The sequence below is a fragment of the Pagrus major genome, chromosome 12 (assembly GCF_040436345.1).
Source record: "Pagrus major chromosome 12, Pma_NU_1.0".
Lineage (NCBI taxonomy): Eukaryota > Metazoa > Chordata > Actinopteri > Spariformes > Sparidae > Pagrus > Pagrus major.
In genome coordinates, this window is record NC_133226.1 from 15,902,783 (window position 1) to 15,928,550 (window position 25,768).

At 41.8% G+C, this 25,768-nt stretch overlaps 1 protein-coding gene across 1 annotated transcript in view; it reads left to right on the forward strand.

Moving 5' to 3' along the window:
- Positions 1–25,768, forward strand: part of bmpr1bb (bone morphogenetic protein receptor, type IBb) — a 59,268-nt gene that overhangs the window by 7,351 nt on the left and 26,149 nt on the right. The window contains exon 3 of the mRNA XM_073478676.1: positions 728–883. The gene's annotated coding sequence lies outside the window, so the exon portion shown is untranslated. The remainder of the gene's footprint in view (positions 1–727; positions 884–25,768) is intronic.

The window sequence follows — 25,768 nt, forward strand, 5'->3', positions numbered from 1 at the left end:
TATGCAAAACATCACTACTGAATCTGAGGCTCATTGATTCTTATGTTTCCAGAGTGTGATCACATAGAAAACAGTCTCTCTCACTCTCATGCAGACACACATGCCTGGCAAGCAGGTAGCAGGCAGGATGACAGCCCATAATTATGACCTAACTTTGCGGTTTATTAAGAAAAGGCAGATCAGCTGGACCACCCAGAATCACAGCAGAATTCACCTGTTTCAGCCGAAAGGGAAAGTCCGAGATTCTACACCCTCTGTCGTGTTGGTTCAGAGCCGTGCCCAGCTGTGATTCTGTGTTTTATTTTGCTGATATAATCTTGGCTCGGGCTTACTGGAGTCTGTTTCATGACACTTGCTTTCTTTTTCTTTTTTAAAGTTCATAAATCTTTTCTATCTGCATGAGGAAGAAGGGGTTCTGGGTTTCACCACACTCAAAACACATCCACATGATCTCCCCCGACAGTTTGATCTTTTTAGCAGAGTAATCTTAGTGAAGCTTTGTCCTGAATTCTCGCATGTCTGTCCTACTGTAGACCTCAATCCGCACTGCATCTGATTCATGCTTGTCCGCTAAATAGCAAGTGACAGCGAGTGCCACTCAGACTGTGAAACGAGATGGAGAAACAGATGAAATCGATTTCTGTCTTTCTCATGTTTTTCCTCTGTGTTCCTGATGACAGATTGTGAAAATTGGCTTCATATGTGCCTCTTTTTTCCCCTTCCACAGATCGGGGAGAGGGCAGAGGGCATTTGGAGTCGTACCTGTGAGGCCGTCTGCAGGGAAATGCGCTGACATCAGAGCTTTGAATTTTTAATCCCGGAGGATGAGGAGGATGCCGCGGTGACGATACAGAAGAAGCTGGGTTTGCATAGATCGTATCAGGTGAGTGTGCCCTCAGAGTGACATCTCTTATCAATGCAACGCTAATCCGTAAATTGAAGACTCAGTCACATCCTGGAACAAGCAGGACAGTAGCAGCAGTATCAAAGCTGATAACAGGAACAGCTGCCACTCTTGCTACGATATCGTCTATAAGGTGTTTTTGAGAAATCAGATGTTCCAGTGAGTGTATTTTCAGCTGCTATTGTAATAGCTGGCTCCCCGTGGCACACTGCTTTATCTGGAAACAAGCTCACTCACACACACAATACTGCATCACTTTGCAATCCCTGTCAGGTTCTGGCGCTGGCTGCAGGATTAGGGAGCCAGCCATAACAGGTGACAAACTCATGTCAACACGTCATGAAACAGACTTAAACATTGGATTATCTCCATCACTACTGCAAACAAAAGGTGCGTCGTGTTACTGTAGGTTGCATGTCAGTTTGCAGTAGTTATTCCCACTCCTGTTTGCTGTACATACTGCATGTCTGTCATATCCCTGGTGGGTAGTTTCGACTCCAGCAGCTGCTGTTCTTTGTTGAAGCAGTTTGTGTTTTGGCACGAGTCGTCGTGATTTTCCAGACTTTCCCCCCAGTGACACTGTGAATGTTTTCTGTTTATTTTTGACCAGTTCTCCTGCAGTTTGGGCAGATATAATGTGTCCTTTTTGGAGCTCTATCAGGTTTCTCATATTACTCTGAAAACATTAAAGTGCAGATGGTTGAAAATCTATTATAGTGATAGATACTGCTCCCATTCAGCCTTCAGTTACGTGCTCTGTTTGTGGTGCAGAGGCATGATGTGATCCCTGAAAGAAATAACAGACTCCCTTTAAATAAATTACTTATAGTTGTGTTGGGTTTGGCCTTAAAGCCAAATGTTCATGCTTGTGATATTAATCTTGCTAGAACGGCAGTGTGGTTGCGCCGTCATTATCTATTTGGCTATCCATTGGCTGTAGCTAGCTACCGTAGCTAGCTACCATGAGCTAATACCTTATCAGCTGACTGAAGTCTGCCTGCGACCTTATAGCAAATCCAGTTCAAACGTCTGCCTTCAAAGTCTTGATACAGACGTAGAGCATTTTTCTGCTTTTCAAATCAACTTCCAGGGTGGAAAACGAGTTAGCCACACCGATCATTCATTAGTCCTTCATCTTTAGTTACGGCTCTGTCCAGTCTGAGAAGAAACCAGCCCCTCTCCTTGTCTTTCCAAGTCCTCTGGTGGCTCTGGGAGCTTTATGTAGAGGAGCAGATCAGGTTACAACAAAAAGAGAGAGAGAGAGAGTAGCGGCCAGCTAACCTGCTACAGCCTGGATTGTTATTGCAGGTGTTCGAGAGCAGACACAGCTGTTAATTACCACAACGTAGCTCTACACGTGGAGCTGCAGTCACACATGAGCGGCCACGTACAAGTGCACGATACGCAGATTAGGATTTAAGGATCAGATGGTTCCAGGGGATGAAATGCCTTCTTGGTTTTAGAGAATCCTCTGGTTGAATCTTGTGTTTGCTTTGGCCTTTTTTTTTGCTACATGTATGTTTGAGGAAGGCTTAGTCGGTCAACCACATTTGTTTCACAGAGCAGTGAAAATGTATCATGTATCATTCGGAAAAAGTGCTTTATCGTTTAGCGTGTGCATGCGAGACAAGAGACTCTGTTAAATTAACTAATTATCTTGTGTATCAAATGTGCATCATTTGGTGGACAGCTGCGTACGTTTGCCTTCGTGTTTTTTCAACCGAGTTGATAATAATTCCTAATAATTTAAATAATTCAGGTCATTAATTGGATTTTTGCAGAAATATTTACAGTGTATTCATTAATATAGTTGCTTGTATTAAGCCCTATTTGAGCAACATTATGTTCACATGAATTACGTCAATGATAGTTAATCTTCATCTCAAGTAGAGTAGGACTTATCTGATCCGACATCGGATGTAGTTCGGTTATTGGATAACGATTGGGTGCCACTGTTCCACAGTCTGATTCACTGATTCTCAATTTCCCATTGACATCGAAGTTGGTGCCTTAGTAATTTGCTCTTTTATACCTGTTTGTACATGAAGCCTACTTAACTTATATCAATTCACATCCAAACATTGAATTCATGCTGTTCCACTGGTCGACAGTTGATGGTAAATGCACCAACGAATGTAGTAAAACACCAACAAAGGCGCCTCCCTTGCTCCACCTGTATGATGTGGCTTTGACCGACAGTAGTTCTCTTGTACTTTTCGTAAAGATCACGTTTAATTACTGATCGCACAGCTTTTGAGCATGGTGTGGCTTTATTGCTTTCCCGATTCAGGTCTGAGCCGGAGACACACACACGTACAGTTTTTTCTACAATTAAGTTCTGTTTTCTCCTTATGGACACAAAGTGGTCAAGATGGTGGGTGTTCCCCACCTTTTACAACCTGGGTGTTTATTTTACTTTTTGAAAGTGCTGCAAATTAAGCGGTAAGTAACCTTGGGTGGACTGTTCCATGGGAGCACACGTGGGTGAGAGGGAAGGGGAGAAGGAGAGGGGAGCTGAGAGAGAAACCTCAAATGTGAAAATGGCTGGAACTCCGAGGGTTTTCAAAACAGAACTCAAGATTTCATTACACATACCTGGACAGCTGAGGGCATGGAAAAACCCCTCCCTGTGTGTGTGTGTGTGTGCGCACACACACAAACGCACTCAACAGCTGGGTTGGTCAGAGAAATAATAAGAATAATGTTAACTAAATAGAGCAGAGCCAACACGTGTCAGCTTCAGAAATATGCAGAACCCCGGTCATCAATCACAGACAGGAGGCCCTCAGTCTCGCTGACAGGCTCGGACAGAGGAGGGTTCTTTGGCCGCTCTTTGTGTGTGGACGGGCCGGTAGCATCTGTGTTCCCAGACCAGTCTGCAGCTCCCTGAGTCAGGTTTGGTTGGGACTCATCCAAGGCGTTCAAGACTGACTGACGCTTAGGCATCACATCAAACCAACATCAACAGCAGAGTAAAGCTAATGGTCCTCACTTGTCAATAAGGCCCTTTGGCAGCGCTCTGTAGGTCCTCCTCTGTGTTGTTTTATTAGGTTTCAGTGTCGGTGTAAGCTGCGGATCATGAAAACCATCTATGTGAGTGTGTGGTGGGAATATTCTCATGGTGGCTTGACAGTCTGCTGGTAACTGCAAGCAGTAAATTGGCCTAAACCAAGCAAAACAGAGCGAAGGGAGACAGACAGTCCTGAGGGGCCGAGCAGGAGTTTAGTCCCTAAAATTGAACCTTCACCAGGGTTCAGAAGGACAAGGAGGGATCGAGGGATGTAGGGATAGAAGGTGGGGGTTGGGGGATCCCCTAGCAAAGACAAAGCCCCCAGGGTTTCTTCTCTGAGATCTAACTTCGTCTGTGTAAACATGTCTGGAATGACATACTCAATGTGTGTGCGTCAAATGTACTACATGTGTAGCCGACTCTGACTCTGTCCAAAGTGAAAGAATCTGACCACAGACACTTTTAAAACTCACCAATTAACTCATCATATCTCATTTTAACAGACTTCCTGGACTCTGTGATGGTTGCCTGGACAGTGTCCTCCTGCATCCAGTCTTTATGCTAAGATAAGCTAATCACCTCCTGGCTCTACGCCTGCATCTACCGTATTTTCATTATTGATTAATCTATTGGTTATTTTCTTGATTAACTGATTAGTTGTTTGGTCTAAAAATATAGAAGAGGATTAGGGTTTAAGAGTTATGATTTTATTTAAGTCTGAGAAAAAAGTAATTTTATTTCAGAATTTTGAGGAAAAAAGTCAGAATTGTGAAAATAAAAGTCAGAACTCAAAAATGTTTTACAGTGGCCTTAATCCTCTTCTGTAAAGAAAAGAAAATGGTGAAAAATGTTTCCCAAAGTCCAAGATGTCGTCCTCAATTGTTTTGTTTTTTGTCCACAACCCAAAGATTACTGTCACAGTGCAGGAAAGAAACCAAAACAGATGCTGGAATCAGAGAATTTTGACTTTTTTTCCTCAAAAAATTGCAGTTGAGAGCTAATCAATCAATCAGTCAATCAATCAATTAATCATTGCAGCTCTACCTGGCTCTTGCTTCAGTTTAGCATACAGACATGAAAGTGGTATTGATCTTTTCATCTACTGTAACTCTTGGCTAGCATGCTTATCCAAACTGTCAAAGTATTTCTCAAGTCACATGAATATTTAATTTATTGGTGTGCATGAAAACGCAAACCACTGTCTGTCCCTAAAATCATAAATTAGTCTTTTGCGAACGCTTTGAAGAGGCAGCTCTTGAACTGTTGTGGCTCTATTGTTTCAGTTGATATGTTACAGCAGAAACCCAAGCAGGCCATATTTCTCTTGTCCGCAGACACATTAAATACAGTGGACCCAGTACAAACGGAGTTCATCATCATCCTGATGTTCATAACCCCCCCGTGTGTTGAATGGATGTCTCACTGCGTCCAATCGTTTCTCCGCCCGCTGTCTGTCTACATTAGACACAGGGCGACGGGACAGCTGTCTCTGTGCCTCGTCTTGATCATTGTGTGCATGCACATGGATGCATGTGTGCCATTGCAATAGATCAGGCATGGCAAATTAATGTTATGTGGCTTGTTTGAATGAGTACGCCCTCTCCCTGCTCCGGTCTCTGATCCTGACATCGGACCCAAAAGGGGAATCACCACCAAGGAATTTGGCAGGCTTTGATCACAGGGCTGTCCAGTGAGGGTGCGGGGTTAATGCACTGGGTGAAGAGGAAAACATGACACACTCATCTTAAACTGAAGAATGGGTTAAGTGTGATGCCAAAGCACAAGATTTATTATCTAGACAGTGGAGTGTGAATGGGCTTTGTTAGTGAGGCAACTGTAAAATTGCCTCCAGCGGTCGACTGTCAATCAAATACAAGTACACAATTCCCTGCTGTGAAGCACAAAGAAAAAAAATAACAATTATGACTTCATCTTGAAGGCCAGAAGCCACAGATGACTGTCATAAACAAACATAATGAGACTGTAATTGCTTGTCATGACTGTTTACATTCTTTCACGCGGAGCCTTCAGATAGAAGCTCAGCAGATCATAAGAAAGTCAAAACTGCTGATTAGCATCCGCTCAAAGATGATGCATCTACTGTGCAAGATCATCCTGACATGTCAGTGACGCTTAACCCCGTTCTCAGTCTGCCTTAAACAGCTCGGAGAGGAGTCAGTATCCCGAACATTCCTCCTGCAGCATCCTCGCATTAATGATGAACATATGTTCGGAGAGAACGGGGGTCGTGCTGCCAGGATTGCTTTGCTTTGACCGCTAAAGTTCATTGTTTGATATTTCACTTTTAGACTCTCAGTTAAAAGGCATTGTAGTCATGATAAAACCTCAGAGGGATATAGAGTCTTAGATGCTCTAAAGATCCAGGGTTCATACCTCTGTGTTGGTGGGTCCTGCAGGTGAAGCCTCCTCCACACCAGCAACACTGAGACAAAGCTGAACAGGAACAGAGGTCCTGTATAAGAACCTGCAGAGTAGGAGGAAACGGTCATCCATCATGGATACCATGTGATGACATGTGTGACCCCGTGTCCTCTCTTTTTGCAGACACACACAGAATGCTGGTAGTCTGACTGCCAGCGCTTCACCTAGGATCACATTGTTTCCTCATTAGGTGCCATTTATCACTATGTCATAGTATGGAGAGAAAAATACGATTTTTTTTTGTTAATATTTTACATTTACTTTTTCTGGTTGAAATAATTCTCAATTATACTAAATACACCTAATTAACATTTAACTTTACATGAGTATTACCATTTTTTGCCACTTTATACTTCCATTTCACTACATTTTGGAGGCAGATATTGTACTTTTTACTCCACAAGTAAAAGTACATGTAAAATTATCGACTTGAATCAAAGTACAAGTACCCAAAAAAAGACTCAATGACAGTTATGTGAGGAGATGTAATTAGTTACTCCACCGCCTGCTCTCCCTTTTGAAACGAGCACTGTTAAAAAAGTGGAATTAATTAATTAAGAATGACAAGCTTCTCTTATGGTAGGCAATCACGTGCAATAGAGAGCCGAGAATGTGCAGGTTTTCCAACAAAACGCTGAAGCATCGTGGTGGAAGTTTATCAGTGCAAATGCAAAGCAAGTCTTATTGCAGGTTGGAATTAAAACCTGCAGACGGAAGATGAAACTTTAAGTCCAAACTTTCCTCTCACAAACCTCCCCAGTGATGACTCGTTCTCTCCTCACACATGTACCGCACTTTATCGGCGGACCCCTTAATCCACCACAGCTGGCGGATTGTAAATACAATTAACCCCAGTAATTGTGTGATGTTGACTTTGGGTTTTGTACACTTTCTCACTGACTGCCGGTAGCCCGTGCTCTCCGAGGATGACATCATGGGGTTTCAGGTTGCCCGCTGTGGCTTCGGTTCCCAGGGGGGTCGGGCGGGGGTGGGGGGGAGCCTGAGCGTAGACCTGGAGAGCAGATCCTCACTCTCTCTCTCTCTCTCTCTCTCTCTCTCTCTCTCTCTCTCTCTTCTGCTCAGACACATACATACACAGTCGGCTGACCTCTCCGCCACCTCCCTCTGAGCTCAGAGTTTGTTATTGGCTCGGTTATGATGTGTTGACGGATGAGACAGATGTGTGTTCCCCCGCTTGGAGATAGTTTGTCGGTGTTGTTTTCAAAGTTGAAAAGCTCTGGAATTAGCTGAGCAAAGACAATAATTCAGCTTCGTGGCGATCTGGTCAGGTGGTTTTTATGTTTTAAAAAGCCTGGGATGTCACTTTAGAAATACTGTTTTGTCTATGACTTTTTATTAAGTGTGTGTTTTATCTGAGTTTATGCAGTGTGTGTGGGTCAGCTCACATTTTTATTTCCCAATTCCCTCTGGAAGACAGATGAAACACTGTGTATATTATTGCATGTAAGGTTTGCATTTCTACAGAACAGACTGGTTCAGAACAAAAGCCATGAACCAAGGACAATGCTCACGTTTGTTTAAAAACCACCGGGGTAGTGAGGCATTCTAGTGAGGAATTCTTTCCTCGCGATCACTTCCTTCTAACGCTGCCAGTGTCACGTAAAATATCAGAGCGTACAGCTTATTATGGGCTCGTCTGATGGATTTCTTCCCAGGCAGCGCAGAGCCCGCTCTCCCAGTTCACCTCGGTAAGTGTCAATCATTCTGTCAATCATCTGTTTTGGTTATTTAAAGTCACTGGAGCCTGCAAAGTCAACCTCTTCCACCGTGATGTCAAATAAGCAGCGTGGGCCAGCTTTCCTCTGGTCCTCCGTTTTATTTTTCCACTCCCTGCATGGACACACCTGGCGACGGCAGCCGCTGGATCAGCTGATGCACATACATCCAGGACTAAGGCATCCTCAAGGAAGTGCTGACTTTCAAAATTTAACTCGGTCATCCTGTTTCTGCCTAGAAATGTGATGGATAGAAGCAGGAGGTTCGTGTCTGACAGGCAAGCGGGAAAGTTGTGAAATCACCTGGCTTCATGACGGAAAACCTTTAACACTTCTGGATTGTGCACACTTAAAAACAAGGTCTGAAGGGAGGGATTTGTCCCTAATCCTGTATTGATCCTTCCTAGACAGGCTGTCTGGTGGACCAACACGCTGCCATACCTACAGGCACACGGCTCCGCTGGCTGCATGCCTCACCACATCTAACTATAGAAGCTAGCACAAGCCGAGGCCAATTTGTGGCTGATTTAATGGCTCATAGTGGCGTCGTTATGTTGGGTCCAGAATGGCAGAATTGCCCATTTTGTTTTCCAGTTTAAATGCCAGTCCCCCCAGACGCCTATGCGTTATTAGCTTGTTGTATGTAAAGCCTGTGAGTCGTGGACATTTCACTGCTGCTGAGTAAAAAAAACTACATCCATCTACTCCGATCAAACTAAACTGCACTAGAGGGAGTCGGCTATTAGGAAAACGAGCCAGCCAAGGATCAGACTTTTGAGAAGTCTCTATAAATAAGCTGAAAGTGAACTCCCCGGTTTGTTTTTGTCTGCTGTCTAGTTTGTTTTGCTGTTTGTCTCATTACACAAGAATGATTAGAAGTACTAGTGCGCTGTAAACCAGTAAATAGTGCAGATTTGGTGAATCAATACTAATTCACGTTACATCTTTAATGTTTTCAATTATTCTATTTGCTAAGAAATGTAACTGTGTGCTTGGCAATCTTAATGGAACCACACAACTACTGCAAAGTTCTTCGCAGAAGTTTCGAAAGTAATCATACGTCTGCCTCGACTGGGGCTAAATTAATTTGACCAGCTAAAATTCAACAAAATTAGAGATTGATGTGTTTTTTCTGGCAGTAAATTTTCTTTTCGGCAGGAAAGAAAAAAAATCAACAGCAGCGAACACCAGAAATACCCAAGCAAGTGCCCTAACAAGCTAGCTGACTCTTGGGATGTTGCTCTGCCCGTTGGTCCACAGCTTTTCAATTTAGAAATGTTTCAGTTTATGACTAAATAACAGCAAAACTAATGAGCTTGGTGTGCCACGCCAGAGGAGGACAGACTTCATTTGTTCATTTGTTCATTCATTCAGCAAAACAAGGTTCATTTCTTGTTTTACTGTCCTGTCTATGACGATGTAAGGGATGTTCTTTTTACTAAAACATCCTCCATTTATGCTGATTTCTTTTGGTTGTATAATTATGGACAACTTGAGCTCTGCTTCAGGAAAGGGACCTTTTTTGTAGCAGATTTTCCTTGTCAACAAGAACAAATCAAATGTATCTAGCACAGAAAACATGTACAAGAGATACTTTTTCATGAGAAAAATGTAATATAAACACCCGGTTGACTCCTGCAGCAGCTGCGTCTCTTCTCATTAATTACGCAGCTTTGAGCATGCTGGAAATTGTGTGCATTGTGATTGGCCGAGAGGACTTGAGGTAAAACAGGTGTCAGAGGGGATTGCTGGAATGAACGCTCCATTGTAGCACGTTGCTTTTTACAGTGGTTTTTATACACAGGGGCAGCTTGTTAATACCACTGCTGTAGTTGGCTACATGGTAGTGTAGAAAAGCCCAGTGTCACACACATTATTGCTTCTGAAAAGGTGAACAAAACACGGACATGTTCATGTGCGACCAAAAAAACCCCTCACAATTTGCATACGAGTATGATTTCCAGTCAAATAATGTTGGATAAAACGTTTTGATATGATTCTTTCATGATGGAGAGGAGACCCTCTTTACGAATAAGTGCTCTAATTCTGGTGTGTGCCAGATTACTGAATGGTTTCCCGAATCCCTTTCAATCTCTTGTCGAGTAAAAAAGATGCTGCCATGTAGGGAGCGGTGTTAAGGTGTGCTGTCAAAAGCAGCTGTCAACACCTCATTGAGAAGGTGTCAAGAAGCATTGTAGGATTTGTGAATGAGAATTAGAGTGAGTCAGTTTGAGGGAGGAATCTTCTCTGTAATTTCCCAGACATCCGCACTGCGTAAGCTCCGATTTATGGAATGAAAGGAATTAAACTAAAAGCAGGGGATCAACTGAAGACACAGAGGTGCTGCTAATAATCAGTCTGTGGCTATAAATGTTGGCCTTTTACTACATACTCTCCGAGCAAATGGACTCCGTCCAAGTAGAACTGAAGTCAGACACTGACGCAACACAATGAGTCCCAGAACTTTATTAATGAGTATATTAAGACATTACTGGAGTACTCTTAATAATTGTAGTGAGCGTAAAATAATAGTAAACAAGCACACACAGGAACGGTAGATGTGGCCTGCTTGTCTGAAGCACCTGTCTGTGGGACAGCAGTTACCCCAAAATCCCCGTCAATCAGTCGGAAGAACTCCAGCCAGTGGCCTTGGTGACCAACTGGGGTGCACCACTGCTTTACGGATGAAGGGGAGGGCATGAAGTATCCCAGGTCTCACAGCACAGTGAAGTTGGATATGCTGGGTGTGTGGACAAAGAGAAAAAGCTGATGACTGATAACTGATGAATATCCTGATAAATATCCATCCTGGAGTGTATTAGTGTAACAGAGAGACAGAGGGAGAAAAGGTAGAACGAGAACAAGAGGGACAATGGCTGGAGTGTGACTGAACAGCCAGTCGAAACGTGTGCTTGCATTCTCGCTTTGTTCCATGAGATCACAGTTGTGGCAGATGCAGGATAGACTGGGAGCAGCTGTTTTGCTCTCCGTTCTCCAGTTACAGACGCTGGCACTGCCTGCACTCTGGGGATGGGCAAAGGGGCACGTTGTTGAGTCTTAATAGTGTTTGTTCTCTGAGGGTGGGCACAAAGAGTCCTCAGACCGAGCACTGCTCCACCAGTATTCTTGGCATCGGAAGAGAGGGATGTGGCCGAAGGTGTCAAAGAGAGTGGGACTGGTGACAAGACATAACACGCAGCTGGTCCCACTCTCGCAGGACCCATGGCGCCATTAATTACGCTGACCGTGGAGGCTGCAGCGAGTTCCAAATATCATTGGAAAATGGACTAATTTATCTTGCTTGTAAGTGGCAGTCAGATCAAATAAGCATCAGGTGGAAATCACTTAAATGGACGAATATAATACATGGATACATTTTTTGGAATTTGTAAAGAATGACTGAAAAGTCAACCGGTAAATTGTGTATAACAAGAGCTCATTTTATTGCAAAGGAAGGGAAAAACTGAGAGTTTTAGGCAACCAGCTGCCTGACTTAGTGCCATGAAGTTGTGCAAAAGAGACCTTATGATGAAACATACAAAAAACACTTTAAGCTGGCCTTACTTTACAGCATTCTTCAGCCTGGTCTCACCAAATGGTGTATGACTAACAGGCCGAGGTTCATTTCACATGACATCACATTGGATTTTTTGCTTTTCAGATATTAGGCGCAAATGTTACAAAAAATGAAAAAAAAGGAGAAAAAAATGTCAGGTGATGCATATAAGAGAGCAAGAGAGTCCGCATGTAGGGCTGGAGTGGATGGATGGATCAAACCAAAGTCCTTTCAGGCAAGTCTTACCACTGCGCAGCCATCTTGGCAATGTCCCTGGGCAGTTATTTCAGGCTAACAAGACCAGCCCCTATCTAAATGTATGGTGAGAGAGCCAGAAAACAAAATCCACCAGTCAGATCTGATGAAAACAGATTAAAAAGTTTGTTAACTTTGCCCCAAAATAAGTTTAAAAGTTAGACGTTAGTGCACGGTTTCATCAGTGCATCAGTGTGATATCCTGCTGACAACCCGAAAAGCTGAAATACATGACATGACACTTAAAATGTTCTTTCAAGTGAAATGCTGTTTATATGCCATCCCATTAGACCAAGTTGCATTATAAATGTGTTTGTTTTACACACGCTTTAAAATGTTTTGAGTCCAAACAGGTGCCTGTCACTTATGTTCTCTATATATTTCGAGGATTAAAAAGCCAAAATAAATGTCTTCAGGAGTTCATTGTGAAGTAAGATATACATTTTTGGGCCTCTAACATTTTCTTATGGGTGTAGTTTTATGATTTCTACTAAACTTACACAGAACACTACGTACTGAATTCACAGCAGCAATAATGCATTCTCTATGCAGCCTGACAAGGTTGACTTGGCCTTTAAATTTTCTTCACACTCTGTTTCCACACGTTTTAGTCTTGCCCCATTGGTGTCGCACGCGCCTTTACATGCATAATGCTTTCCTTCACTATAGCTCGAGCCTACACTGCACAATCATGATCACAATAACAAATGCTTGTAGTTGCTGTTGTGTTCTCCAAAAGCGTGCAGATGTCTCATAACCTTGAAGGTTTGAAGGTGGAAACAGTCTAATGAGATGCTTCTGCCAGCAAGTTTCCAGTCTTCACGGCCAACAGCCCGAGTCAAGAGAGCAGAAGACAAGCGAATACAATTATCTAGTGAAAATCAACACTTTTCCATGGAGTCAGAGAGGGTTTTACAAGTGTGTGCTGGCTGCAGGCGTTCTCTTGTTGCCAACAACAGTGTTGATAATGATTGAGATGTTTGATGGATGGTTTTAAGGATAAGATGAGAGATAGAGGTGCAGTTTGGGAGTTTTGTAAATCAGGTTCAGAAATCGACACCACCATCACCAGGCGTATAAAATGAGTTTGAACAAGACCCTCTAAACTGGTGAATCACGATGTGTGAATCATCCAAGCTACTTTTTCTTCAGTGCTACTGAGAAATATTATGAGTCACCGAGTGTCTCAGAGCAAATGTTTTCCATTAAGTCTACCACAGACTTACTAAAAAAAATCTCAAAAAAGTCTCAAAGCGATGAATCCCAAAAATGTTGCTGATTTTTTCTCGCTTCAAACAGCATTCTGGGGACCTTATTACACTTTGAGGACAGCTTGTTTTTTTAATTTATTTATTTTTACAGTATTTCTTTAAAATATTGAAGTATTTTAAGGAAATAGTATATCAAATAAATATGTCAGGGTTTTTATTATTACCTTGTTAATCCTCATCAATATTGTAAATGTGACCTTTCTGAGTTTGGGTTTCTTTTCCAAAATTACATAGTGCACCTTTAAGATCACAGTCAATATATTTTTTCTTAAGGGTTAGGGGTTTTTTTTGTAAACACATTAGAGGAACATTTGACAGCTGAAAAACAAATGTGTCAGAGCTTCACACTGGACAGATATGATAAAAACACAGTTTCGACATGACCTCAAATAAATGTTTGGCATTTCTCTGTTGCAGTTTCTTTTTACATATTGGCAGGCATCCACATGTATATCAATATATCTACAACAAGCTAATATCAAAGGATATATTGGGCCAGGCTAATTTATTGGTCCAGCTCTGTCAGAACGGTCTGATGCTTGATATTTATTTCCTTCAATCCCTCCATCACAGATCAGTTAATTAAGACTCGTCCATGACATACGTCTAAAAAATTTATATTGTTTTATGTTATAATTCAATGTTCTTGTCAGTGAAAGTGTTAAAAGGTCAAAGATTCACTACACACAGCTCAGCAAACCAATTAAACTACAGCTTAACTACATTTTGAAGTGTTGCTCTTGACATCACGCTTGACTCAAATTCTCTTTCAGTTTATCCACATGCTCCTTTAGGACTCTTATTTAAATTTGGAAGACTAAAATGAGTTTTTCCTCCTTGCTAGGAAGTAATAAATACCAACATTGAAGCTGAGAGATGCAGTTTCAGGGGATATGAGGAGAAAAGGGCATATTATCATACTTCTTCCATACATACTGCTACTTATCCTGGACTGATTTGAAACACCAGCTCATATTTTACCAACGAAAGCCCAATTTAGACACGCAGTCTGTTCCCTGCTATTTTAGCAGTAAAAACTATGTCTGTGGTTGCATCTGATGATGCTCGCTCATAGCCGGCGCGGCCTGGTGTTGTCTTCCTCCCTGTCAGCAGTGTGGGGATGGTGCCCACAGTGATGCACACTTACAGTAAGTGAAGGAGTGATGTTTCAGAGATGGATAGCATTTCCAGTATTTATCGACTGCTGCGAGGCGGCCCTGGATGACACCGCCTTCAGATACATTAGCGGTGGAGGGAGACTTGACAGCCTGTCGGAGGAGAAGGAGGGGGTCGAGGAGCGAGGAGGGGCAGACGTTAAGACATCACCTAGCTCATAGTCGGACACAGAGGCATCGATCGCAGCCCCATTGCTCTCCGAACTGCTTCCTGTGTTTTCATCGTGCCATCATTGGAAGAGAGCAAACAACAACGTCAGGGGGAAAGGCTACTGATAGCTCCGTATCTAATGCGCTTGTGTCTCCAGGGAGGGAGATTTACATGTACTAGAATGCCTAATAATGTATGTCTGGATGCCACTGAATAAGCTGTTACTGATGGAATGAGAGCAGCAATACATACAATAAACTCTCTCAAAACACGATCATAATGCACAACATGCACGTCGGGCTGTACAATATATTGATATTAAATTGTAATTGTGACTATGAGACTGTATACTGTCTGAGATATTGGATGTCGTTATATCATGATATGGTTTAAGTGTTGTCTTTTCCTGGTTTTTAAAGGCTGCATTACAGTCATGTGATGTAATTGTCTAAACTAATCAGACTGCTCTTCTTGTTCTAATTCTTGCCTTTACCCACTTAGTCATAATATCCACATCACGTTTGATTATTAATCAAAAATCCCATTGTGTTAATATTTTGTGAAAGCACCAATAGTAATCCCCACAATATTGTCAGAATTTCAATATTTGATTTTGTCACCTAGTCCTAGCTTTTATGAAGTGCTTTCGAGAAGATTTCAAATGATTGAGATATTGCGTATCACAACATAGCCTGCAAATATGGTCATATAACGTCTGGGTGTAAAATGACCTGGATCTTTCTCATAGTTTTCGAGACTTCTGCCGGACAAGCTGGCTAACTTCCAGTTTAGCCCTCCGCTAACTTGAACAAAAGTAAAATTATTTAATCCTATATTTTCATGATGTTACCGGACCAAACTGATCAAATTCTGATCGCTCTGAAACGAGTCATTTTGCAGGGGTTGTTTTCAGTGAAAGAGAAGATCCTTTGCTTATCCAGTAGATAAAATGACTGCTTAAAACTAGCAAAAGGAGAGGCAGCTGTATGATGTCTCCACTTGTCTGAGAAACATGTGCATGGACTCCACGGTTTTTCTGGTAATTTCCACACCAATACACATGAATTATGTCCAAAGGGCTCTGTAATTTCACACAGATGTGAACTACGAAGACAAACTATTGTGTATCACATGTGGCACCGTACTCCCTCACAGACAGTCCATCAGAAACATCAAACATGTCTTCTGTTATTCCCACACGGAGGAGATGAATATTTCAAACGATGTCCATACACATATTACAGGCTCTCTCTCTCTCTCTCTCTCTCTCTCTCTCTCTCTCTCTCACTCTCTCTTTTTTTTTTTACATTCCTTTACCTCAAAAACAAATATGGGGCCTAGAATAATAAATATTCCTCTACAGACACATTTATTTTAATCTGCAGAACAGGACTGTGAAATATGTAATACAACATCAAAGTGTTCAGTGTAATTTTTGAGAAACACTTATTGTTTAAAAAGCTGCTCAGGCAATTTCACCATTAAGCCAAAAAAAGAGGTGTCGATTTTTTCCAGTGTTGTGTGGGGGGAGATAAATGAGCGGGGAATACAGACAGAGACACAGAGAATTATAAACCAACCTGCTTTTCGCACTGACTTGCATGTTTCTGTGGCGGCTCAACCAAAAACTGTTGGACTGTTTCTCCTAATTAAGGGGAAAGGAGCCTGATTGACAAATGAGCTGTGGGTCAGGCAGCCAACCAGAGACAGAGTTTCCCTGCCAAGACTGCAAGGCCCATGGGTTTCCCATCAGCCACGGGAGCAGATGGTTTAACACTTGCTCAAACCTACGTGGAGGAAAACAGGAACGTCTCATCTGCTTTTGTTCGAGCTGAGGGATTAACAGGGAAACCCCCTGGAGTGTTCAGAGGCAAGGCAACAAGTTGGATTACAGTGCAGAAAATAATACATGGAATGTGTTGTTTGCTGATTTGATTGATTTCCTAATGCGGTCAGCAAAATTTCTGATCTGGTAGACTAGAGATTTGATTTTGCTTCATACTTCATACTCCAGATTACTGACTTGTAAACTGTGGGCAATTTTGTCCAACTGACTGGCACTGACCATGTTTACATTACGATTACTGGTCCTAACATTTCATTTGTCATCATTTGTCAGAATATGGAAAAGTGGAAGGACATGATACAATATACTAATTTGGGGTCATCTGACAGTTGTCATACCACAATTGACATTTAGTAGTTACAAACATACATTGTGTGTACTGTACATGCAAGTGCCATTAGAAAAACAAACAAACAAAAGAAATATATTGCACAACTTTAACCAATATTGCACATACAACATATTGCACTATAAAGTAGCATTGCACAGGAGCAGTGCCATTTTGCTTCTTTTGCTTCCTTTGTAAACACAGCCTCTCTCCTTCATTCCTTCAGCCACCTTCTTTCACATTCACTTTGCACATTTCAAAAAGCCTGTCGGTTACATTTAAAAGTAGTCTAGCTGTGTTTCTCCTTCTCATCAGAACGGTGGCTTTTTCTTTTGTTGCTTTTCTTTTGGCCAAAGTGCAAAACAGAAACACCATTGCCACGGCTTTGCAATCTGTGGCCTTGTGCAGCCTACAGCGTGACAGGCAAGAGGCCTTCTGTTGCAAGCTGCAGTAAAAACTCCCAATTGAGATGCAAATACCAGGTGCGCTGTATACTATACTGTATGTATGCTACATTCGGAATGAGGCCTAATTCAGTAACCCCTAAAGGAAAATGCTGTTTACATGACACGTATCAAATTCAGAATATTGTCATATTAGGAATAGTAGTGTGCTTGTAAATGCAGTCAGTGTATAGAAAGGCTAATGTGTCTAACTGTGACACAGTTGGCCGTTTGTATAAAATAATGAGGGTGCCCATGTTCATGTTGTTCCTTTATCCAACTTCCACATCTGAATGCTGTAAGCTCACTGACTACAAGGCAGACATTGACTCCAGACAGATCTGTGTTTATGGTGATTATCATTAATGTTTCCCTCTGAGATGAGCAGACTAACAGCTGAATGCGGATATCTTTGCTGGCTTCTGCAAATCCATGTCTCCTGGACAGGATTCAGCCTGAGTTGGGGGAAATCCTGAAAAAGTAAAGGCTTAGTTATAGTGTTGAGATGGATGTGTGCGCCCGAGTGTGTGTGTGTGTGTGTGTGTGTGTGTGTGTGTGAATCCGGTGTGTATTTTGTTGATTTAAGCCAGCTGAATTCATCATTTATCATTTAGAGACAGAGCGGCTCAGCAATAATGGATAGAAGGCCGTGAAGAAGACGAAAATGCGGATGGAGTGGGGGGAAATGACACGTGAGTGATGAAGTGTAACGGTGAAGAAGAGTTCGAGAGATTTGGTCCAGTCAGCAGCAAATCTCTCTTAGGCTCTGTAACAGGATGATTAGATTTTACACTTAACTTAACCTGATTTCTGTCACTGACTTTAGGTGGAATTCGGGTCATTTCTGACAGTTCACTCAGTGTCTATATTTAGATTCTGCAGATATTTAATTATTTGATGGTACAGTCAAGTGTTTTTCTTCCATTAGGTTAGTTATGCGTACTTTCTTGTACCTCACTTCACACCTTGTCGCTTCAGGGAAGCTTGTTTGGCAGCAGTTTCTGATGTACAAGACCGAGGTGTTTAATGGATGCATAGATACTTTTTAAATCAGTGAAGTGTTTTAAAACGGTTGCAGTCGGTTCATCATAATTGCTAATGTGTATGTTTGCTTTGTACTGTCAAACAGCAGTGTTTACATGAAGGTGTTATTCTAATATCCCCAAGAGAATTGTGGAAATTTCCATTTTGTTAACAGAACAGAGTCTCCAACCATGTTTTTGTCCCATGGTGGTATCTATTTATTGTTATTTACTTTGAGTTATTTCTAAGAAGGAGGAATTATTCCTCATTTGTTCACATTTTTTAATGCTGGTGTGACCAGGCCTTTACCATAATTAATAGTACACTGAGTTTGGTGACATCAACTTATTCCTTAAATAGTTCTGCCCTCATATTAACCTACACAGAGGTGTCATCAGCCAGCATCAGTGAAAACACCTGTGTGTCTGTGCAGGCCATTTAAAACACCATTAAGCGCTACTTTTGGGGAAACCCACAGGTGTGAATGATGAAAATAGTGATGGCTGGATTCCATTTTAGCTGCTTCAGTTTCAGGGTCATGGTATCGTACGAGCCGGTGCACCGTCACACTGACAAGGACACTTGAATAGAGCGGAGTCATCAAGGGAATGTCTGCTGTGAGAAAAGCCAAAGATCATGTGAAATGTCAACACTTTCTCCCAACTTGTCAAGTACGGCAGCTTGGTCAGTGGCCTTAAGCTTCAAGCTATGATGCTCCCAGCTCTACAAGATCTAGCGTCAGTTCAAACTGTCATGGTTTGGTTAGGTTTAGGCTAAAACTGCTCTGTTAAGTTGAGGCTCCAAAATTACTTGGTGAGGTTTAAGCTGTGAAACCACTTGTTTACTGTAGGTTTAGGCTTCAAAACTACTTGGTTAGGTTTCAGAAAAGATCTTACTTTAGGTTAAAATAACTATATTCAGCCTCATAACGTAAGTTATGTAGGTGACATTTATGTATATTAACTTACTTACTGACCCCCCCAACTTAGACTTTTCTCGCTCTTTGTACCACAACAGTAGAGGCGCACTACAAAAACTGATGCTAGAGGGGTACCTACAGTGTCAAACTTGGAAGACCATCACTGGTCAGCTGCATTTGCGCTTTGGGAGTGAGAACTGGCTGATAATGTAGTAGTTGATTTTCTGATAAGGGTAGAAAATTAGGTTTGAAAAAGTGCTGAAGCCTTCTGTGTGATCTGCATCCAGTGCATCTTCAGGATGATGTGTGCTCATGTTATTGCACTACGCCTACCCCATAATTTACACATTAACATTACATCTGTTATGTGCACCCTTGTGGAGAAAATTACAGCACATTTTCTTGTTACAAAGTTTGTGCAAGATTTGATCAAGGTATTCACCTTGGAAGAGGTCATTTGGCAATTATAGAGTGGCTTGGAAATGTTTTCAAGCACATCCCTCAAATCAGTGCTGCGGGGATTTAATCAAATAGAATGGAAACCTCACATACATCATGTAAGCCGGTTTTGCTGACAGATAAGATTAACACATTCAAGCCGCTCTGTGCAGACACTTTTTTATCACTAGGATTGTTTCTTTACCAAAAAAATAAAAATGTGTTTGTTTTTAGTAGAGTGTATATCATTAAGAAGCAAAACTAACCAACACCCAATCTGTACCTCTGGTGTGCTTCCATCAGTCACAAATGGAAAACAGTCCACTTTGGCAAAAGGTCACTGCGCTTGATTTGCTCCAGCATGGAAATAGTAGCGTAAGTATCCACAGCTGTGAGATTCACACATTACTTTGTGTCCTTGCCTGTCCAGAAAACTAACACCTCATTTCATTTACTCATTTACTCATTTAGGCATTCACTTAATTGAATAAGTGGCGGTCATGTGCTAAGGGGGCAGTTATGGTAATTGTATCTTTTCATCTCTCTCTCCTTGTTCCAGTGTCTTGAATTGCTGTCTGAGTGGGTGCTTATAGCCTTTCAGTGCATCTTCAATTTAATTGAGGTTGAACTTTATGATCACGTGCTTACAGATAAAAAGGTCGAAAGGTTTGGATGGATGGATGGAGAAGCCAGTCCACATGTTTAGATTTCCTGCTTTTCATTTTCAAAAAGTTAAAAACTCTACGCAAGGCTAACAGGCTAATTTCAGCATTTTTCTGTAATGACAAAGGCTCCATTGCTGTTTATAATCCTTCTCTCTTTCTGAAATCTCCTTCAAAAGACAAAGAAGCTTCCATGTTAAGAATGAATTTGCAATCCAAGTGTTGTTAGTGACCACACAGTCAAAGAACTGAGGTGTGTGCCGTATCACAGCAGCCTTCACACCACTCACAAACACACAAAAGAGCTTTCAGCACCACAGCCACAGGAGGGGTGTGGGTGCACATGGAAAATATGCACAGAAGACTCCCCCCTCCTGCTCTCGCCCTGCACTCCCTTTCAATCACACTCCAACAGCACAGAGCAGGTAGTTTGACCAGAGGCAGCGGACCGGCCCCTTCTATTAATTCCCACTGAATAAGAAAGCAGTAAAACTAAATTTATCCAAACACCATTAATCACAATGGCTAGGAGCGTCTATTTTAATGAACAGATTCTTTCTGGGGGCATCTATGGGCAGTTAATTTGCCATTTAAACCCCACCTGTCTGTGTCAACTAGTCCGTAGAGAGGTGCATAAATGTGGTCCAATGGCTTTTTCCGAGTAAAGGGTTGGGTTGTATCCATTCCTTCATGCGGTGCTACTACAGCCAGGGACAAGGCTCGTTTAAAAGGATTCAGTGTGCAAAGACCCTGATGAATAACCTACAGGCTTTTTATTTCTTCACATATGCTGTCTGTACGTGCAGACAGTTTCTTGGGCAGTTTGTCTTATCTGTGATATGTGTTATACAGTATGAGATTATTTATTCCCATATATCAAGAGGCATGAATGCCGGATTTATTGACTCACAATCTTGTAGACTAATGTTGTGTATAACTGTTAAGCAGTATTAATCAGCATTGAAGAAGAATGTTGCATTTTAAGCCAAAACCTGATGTTTTCCTAACCTTAACCAATTGGTTTTTGTGCCTAAACTTAACCAGATCATAAGCACGGTGTTAACAACATAAAATAAAAAATTGAACCCCAAAAAGTTACAATCCAAGTAAATTTCAACTTATCTGGGGTTAGGAACATACAATGCCAACATTTATTCTGATGATTGTGTTGTGTGTTGTTTTAGATGGGTGCTCATTACACAAAACTACAATGGGCTTGCACAAATTGAGGTGATGACGTCCCACATGCTTCATTTAACATGTCCTCGTGGATACACAGAAACTGGAGTTTTGAAAAATCTGCAAATTAGATGTCGTTTTAAATTTTTTTTAAGTGACCTAAAACACTGTTGAACTGTGTGTGAACGATATCTGTGTCTGTCATCCATGTCAATGATCGCTGTTTACATTCAGATTGCCGATTGCTAGGACTTAAGTATTCTACAATCTAGTGATCTCTTTTGTGTTTTCTCCTCCTTTTCTTATATATTTATATATAAAAATCTGAACAAAAATAATTTTTAATCACTACAAATCTGTAGTTTTACTTAAAATTGGTCAACCTTTGATACAATAATTCAAAAACTAAAACAAAAGTTGAAAAGTTGACCATTCAGTGACCACCCATGTGCACTGTGTTTTGTGTCTGTCCCAGTCACCTCAGGTTCACACTCTCCAGTTTCTATCATTTTTGACAGATTTGACACTAACCATGTCGTCCAAGCCGCTTTCTTCATTAAACATTTCCTGCAGCTTTGCTACGACATTCCTACACGCGCTCAGTGCACACACACAATTAGCGCTTGTTAAAGAGCATGTGATATGGTAAATACACCACCATCTTCCCATAATTACAGCCTCCTGTGAACCTTAGAGGAGGAGGGTGCTCTGGGTGACTTGCTTAAGTCTCAGCCATCTTAACTTTGATTGCTTTTCTTGCATTTTTCCTTATCTTTGACCCTGTTGCCGTCCCTTCACTTCCCTCTCTGCTGGTTATTTAGCACTTCAGTGGCTAGCAGGACTAATTGGAGGAAGAGACAGGTGGAGGCACTCTACAGCAATCAGTCTTGTTAGTGGCGGGGCTATAGCTCACACTAGGTGATCTTTTTGTTTTTGCAGTGTGAACACTGGAAGGAGGGCATGAACTTTTGACACACTCACATATGGGGCCCCTTAGCAGCCTGCCAGGCTTCACTTATTGTGGTTAATGTTGAGGTTCTCCGTGTAACACCATTAAATCAAAACACCTCTCTCAATGAATATTTTTAAACTTGGAAAAAAGAAGAAATCCACGTTACTTTTACTTTTTTTTGTTTTTTCCTCAGAATCATACAGGTTTTAAGACATAAGATTAGAGAAATGGCATTTTCCTTGCTGCATACTAGTCTCTAGATCCACTCCTCTGGCTCTGTCTCTTTCCCTATTTCTGTGTCAGTGTGTGTGGTAAAGCCCCAGTTCAGTAATGATGTGTCGGTGCGAGCGTGTCCACTGTGCGCGGACATGTTGCGGCGTAATGCAACCAGGCAGGTGTGAGGGTCACAGCCAGTTTGTGGGCCAGCGTCTTGACCCCTGCTGTCTGCTTTGTCTGACCGTCAGAGGAACCCCTTAATTAGACCCTTTGGTTTGCAGTGTCTGCCCGACGCAGCCCAGCAGACACTCGGCAACAATCCCTTCATTAAATGCTCCTGGTTGACTTGGCAAGAAGAGCCTCGGTTTCCCAATTCCTGCTGCACAAAGGCCACGTTAAGAAAATCTCCTCTAATTTTTCACTTTGAATTGTGAGCGCCTGCTTCCTTTTTTTCCCCGTTATGGAAAAACACATATCCCTGTTTAGTAGGATATTCTGATTCACCATGTTGTTGTAGATGGTTTGAATTTTTCAAATTTGAAAAAAACTGTTTTATCATCAAACTTTGTCCTTTGGTATGTATGTTTCCATTTGGTTAGGGTTAGGAAAACACAGCCGGAAAATATCCAGAATTCTTCTTAAAAATATCCAGCGGTTTCACAAGGCTTGGTAGCCTTCTCGCCTAAATGTGACTCCACCACCATCCTTTCCACCTCCAGCCATGAAAATCAGCTCATATACATGTAATGTGAATAGAATGATGTAGAATGTCCCAAAACACGGAAATCAGTTAGCATTTTTGCACATCCGGTTCCCTTAAATCAAAGTCTTTGAGTTTTTTGAATGGGTTTTCAGTTAAATGCCCGAAATAAGGTCTTTGTTTCGTCAAAACATACATCATTAATGTCCCACAGTTTAAATATAAAGTGCTTACGTGTCTTAAAAATGGCGGCAGCTGACAAGTTGCTAAGAGCTTGTCGGGAACATTAAACATCATCATGCCAAACACGGAGACTCTAGTTGACTTTAGTTGCTAACTATTCTGACTCTAAGTTGTAGACTGAGAGCAGCACTCTATACTGAGAGTGTACAGTATAGTGAAGTAACACGATTAGTGGAGGTGACATTTCAGTCATGTGACCACAATGTAGTCAAGGATATTACTACATGGACTCAGAAACACTTCGTTAAACCAAAAAGTTTGTTTGCAAATGACTGTTTGTATTTACATTTTACACTGCCTCCTGACTTTGAATCAGGGTTGAACATTTATGGAGGCTCATCTACTGCACATTAGTCAAATCGGATTTTTCTGCAAAGAGTTTTATGTTCAGGATGATTAATTATAGGTTGACACACTGCTGCACAGTGTTATTTTAACAAAATGTTGTCTTTCGTTAGTGTATGTGTGCAGTGTGAGTGCATTACTATTATGTAAGATGCCAGAGTAAAGTGATCAAGTGGCCAGAAAATGAACGAGAACAGAGCTGCGAGGGAATTAACTTAAGTGCAGCTCACTGGCAGCCAGGCCTGCTGACACGAACAAGGAGGCTTTACTCAGGAGAGATCCAGCAAGACCTGGCCCAGTGACCTTCAGAGGTAGAGAGACATAGAGCGAGAGAGAGAGAGGGGGAGAGGGAGAGGAAGGATTTCATTCTGCTGTTCTTGGCCTGTGTGCGTCGTTTGCCCCAGCCATGGAAAATCACAGAACACTTTCTTAATGGCACCTTCAGAGCCAGACAGACACTTTTTTACACGGATTCCATCTGTAAGGTTGTGTGGCTGTTTTGTAACCACTGCGCCCACGGGTGAAACCTGAGCCACAGGTGTGTTTCAGGTGCAGGTCCTCAGAAAGGGCCTTGTGCATTGTTGTCATCGCCAGCCTTTCAGGTGGCTTCTGTGTTAGTAGTCAAACATAAAGAGATTACATGATTGTCCCTCTAAGTGATTCGATAAGGTTCTCATAAAGAAGCTACATCAGTGGAAGAAAAGCGAGGGGGATATTTTGAGGAAATCTGATCAGCTTCTTGGCAGCCGACCTGATATTTCAGCTTCCACTTTGTTATGATTCACCACAGCTGTAGTTGTTTAAACGAAGACTCAGTAGAATTAAAACAATCACTTCAGGGTTATTCCACCAAATTTGTGACAACAGAGCAGGGTGATGTAAAAATGTGTAACATTTGCACAATTGTTAGAAGTAGTATATTGCTTTACAAAGGAAACAAATTAAAAAATAAAAGACAAGCAAACTCTTTCAAAACAGTCCACACAGCTGCTGTATAATTACAGTTTAATATTAATACATGTTGTCTCAGTGATTTGCAAGACAGCGTCTGATCTCTATGAATAATAATCATGAAGCAGACTGACACATCGTTGGGAATGAAAAGAAAACCAAGCCTGCTTAGTCAAATGTTCTCAGAAATGTTATAATTATCAGTCTTGGCTTCACCGAAGCTTCTTCTGACGATTTACAAAAGCATGTTTTGACGACTTACGGTATTACAATTTACACTGCGGACCGTAAGCCTACCACGAGTGCACTCGCAGCTCCAACCAATTGCCCTGGTTCAGCTGCTTCAAAAGGCCTGGTTTGAATAGTCAGCAGGATGGTGGTGGTTGTAGTAGTGTGTGTAGTGCAATTCTAGATCCTGAAAGGTGCATGGTTGAGGCAGAGCACTGAAGTTGCATTAGCTGCTTGGCATCAACTCTACTCCTTCATGCTTCACGCTTGTATTTCACCAGCTGTGTGGTTAGCTAGTAACATTCAATCCACATTTAAAGAGGTGCACAGAGCGGCCATTAGAACGATTACTCTGCTGATTCACTCATGCTGATGCTGTGCTGAAAGAAGTGTGGCAGTGGAGATTGTCACTGGCTTATGGTGGGCATCACAAGTGGGCAAAAGGGGTACGAATTGAATCTGTTGTGGGACCGGGAGCCAGTAGACAATGGATGATACATACAATGAGAGGACAGAGATTTGTAAATCCCTTTTTAAGGATAAATTCATCCAAACATGAAAATTCAGTCATTATCTCCTCACCCCTGTGCCAATGGAAAGTCGGATTAAGTTTCATTTCTGGAGCTTCACAGCAAAACAGAATTGCCGCATTCTCCTAAACAACTGAAGTAGATGGCGGAAAACAATGACAAATAAAAACAGAAAATGCATCCATACAGCTTGCCAGGCATGATCTAAGTCTCGGGAAGCCCAGAGATCTCAAATTGGGTTGAAATGATGTTATTTACACCCTTT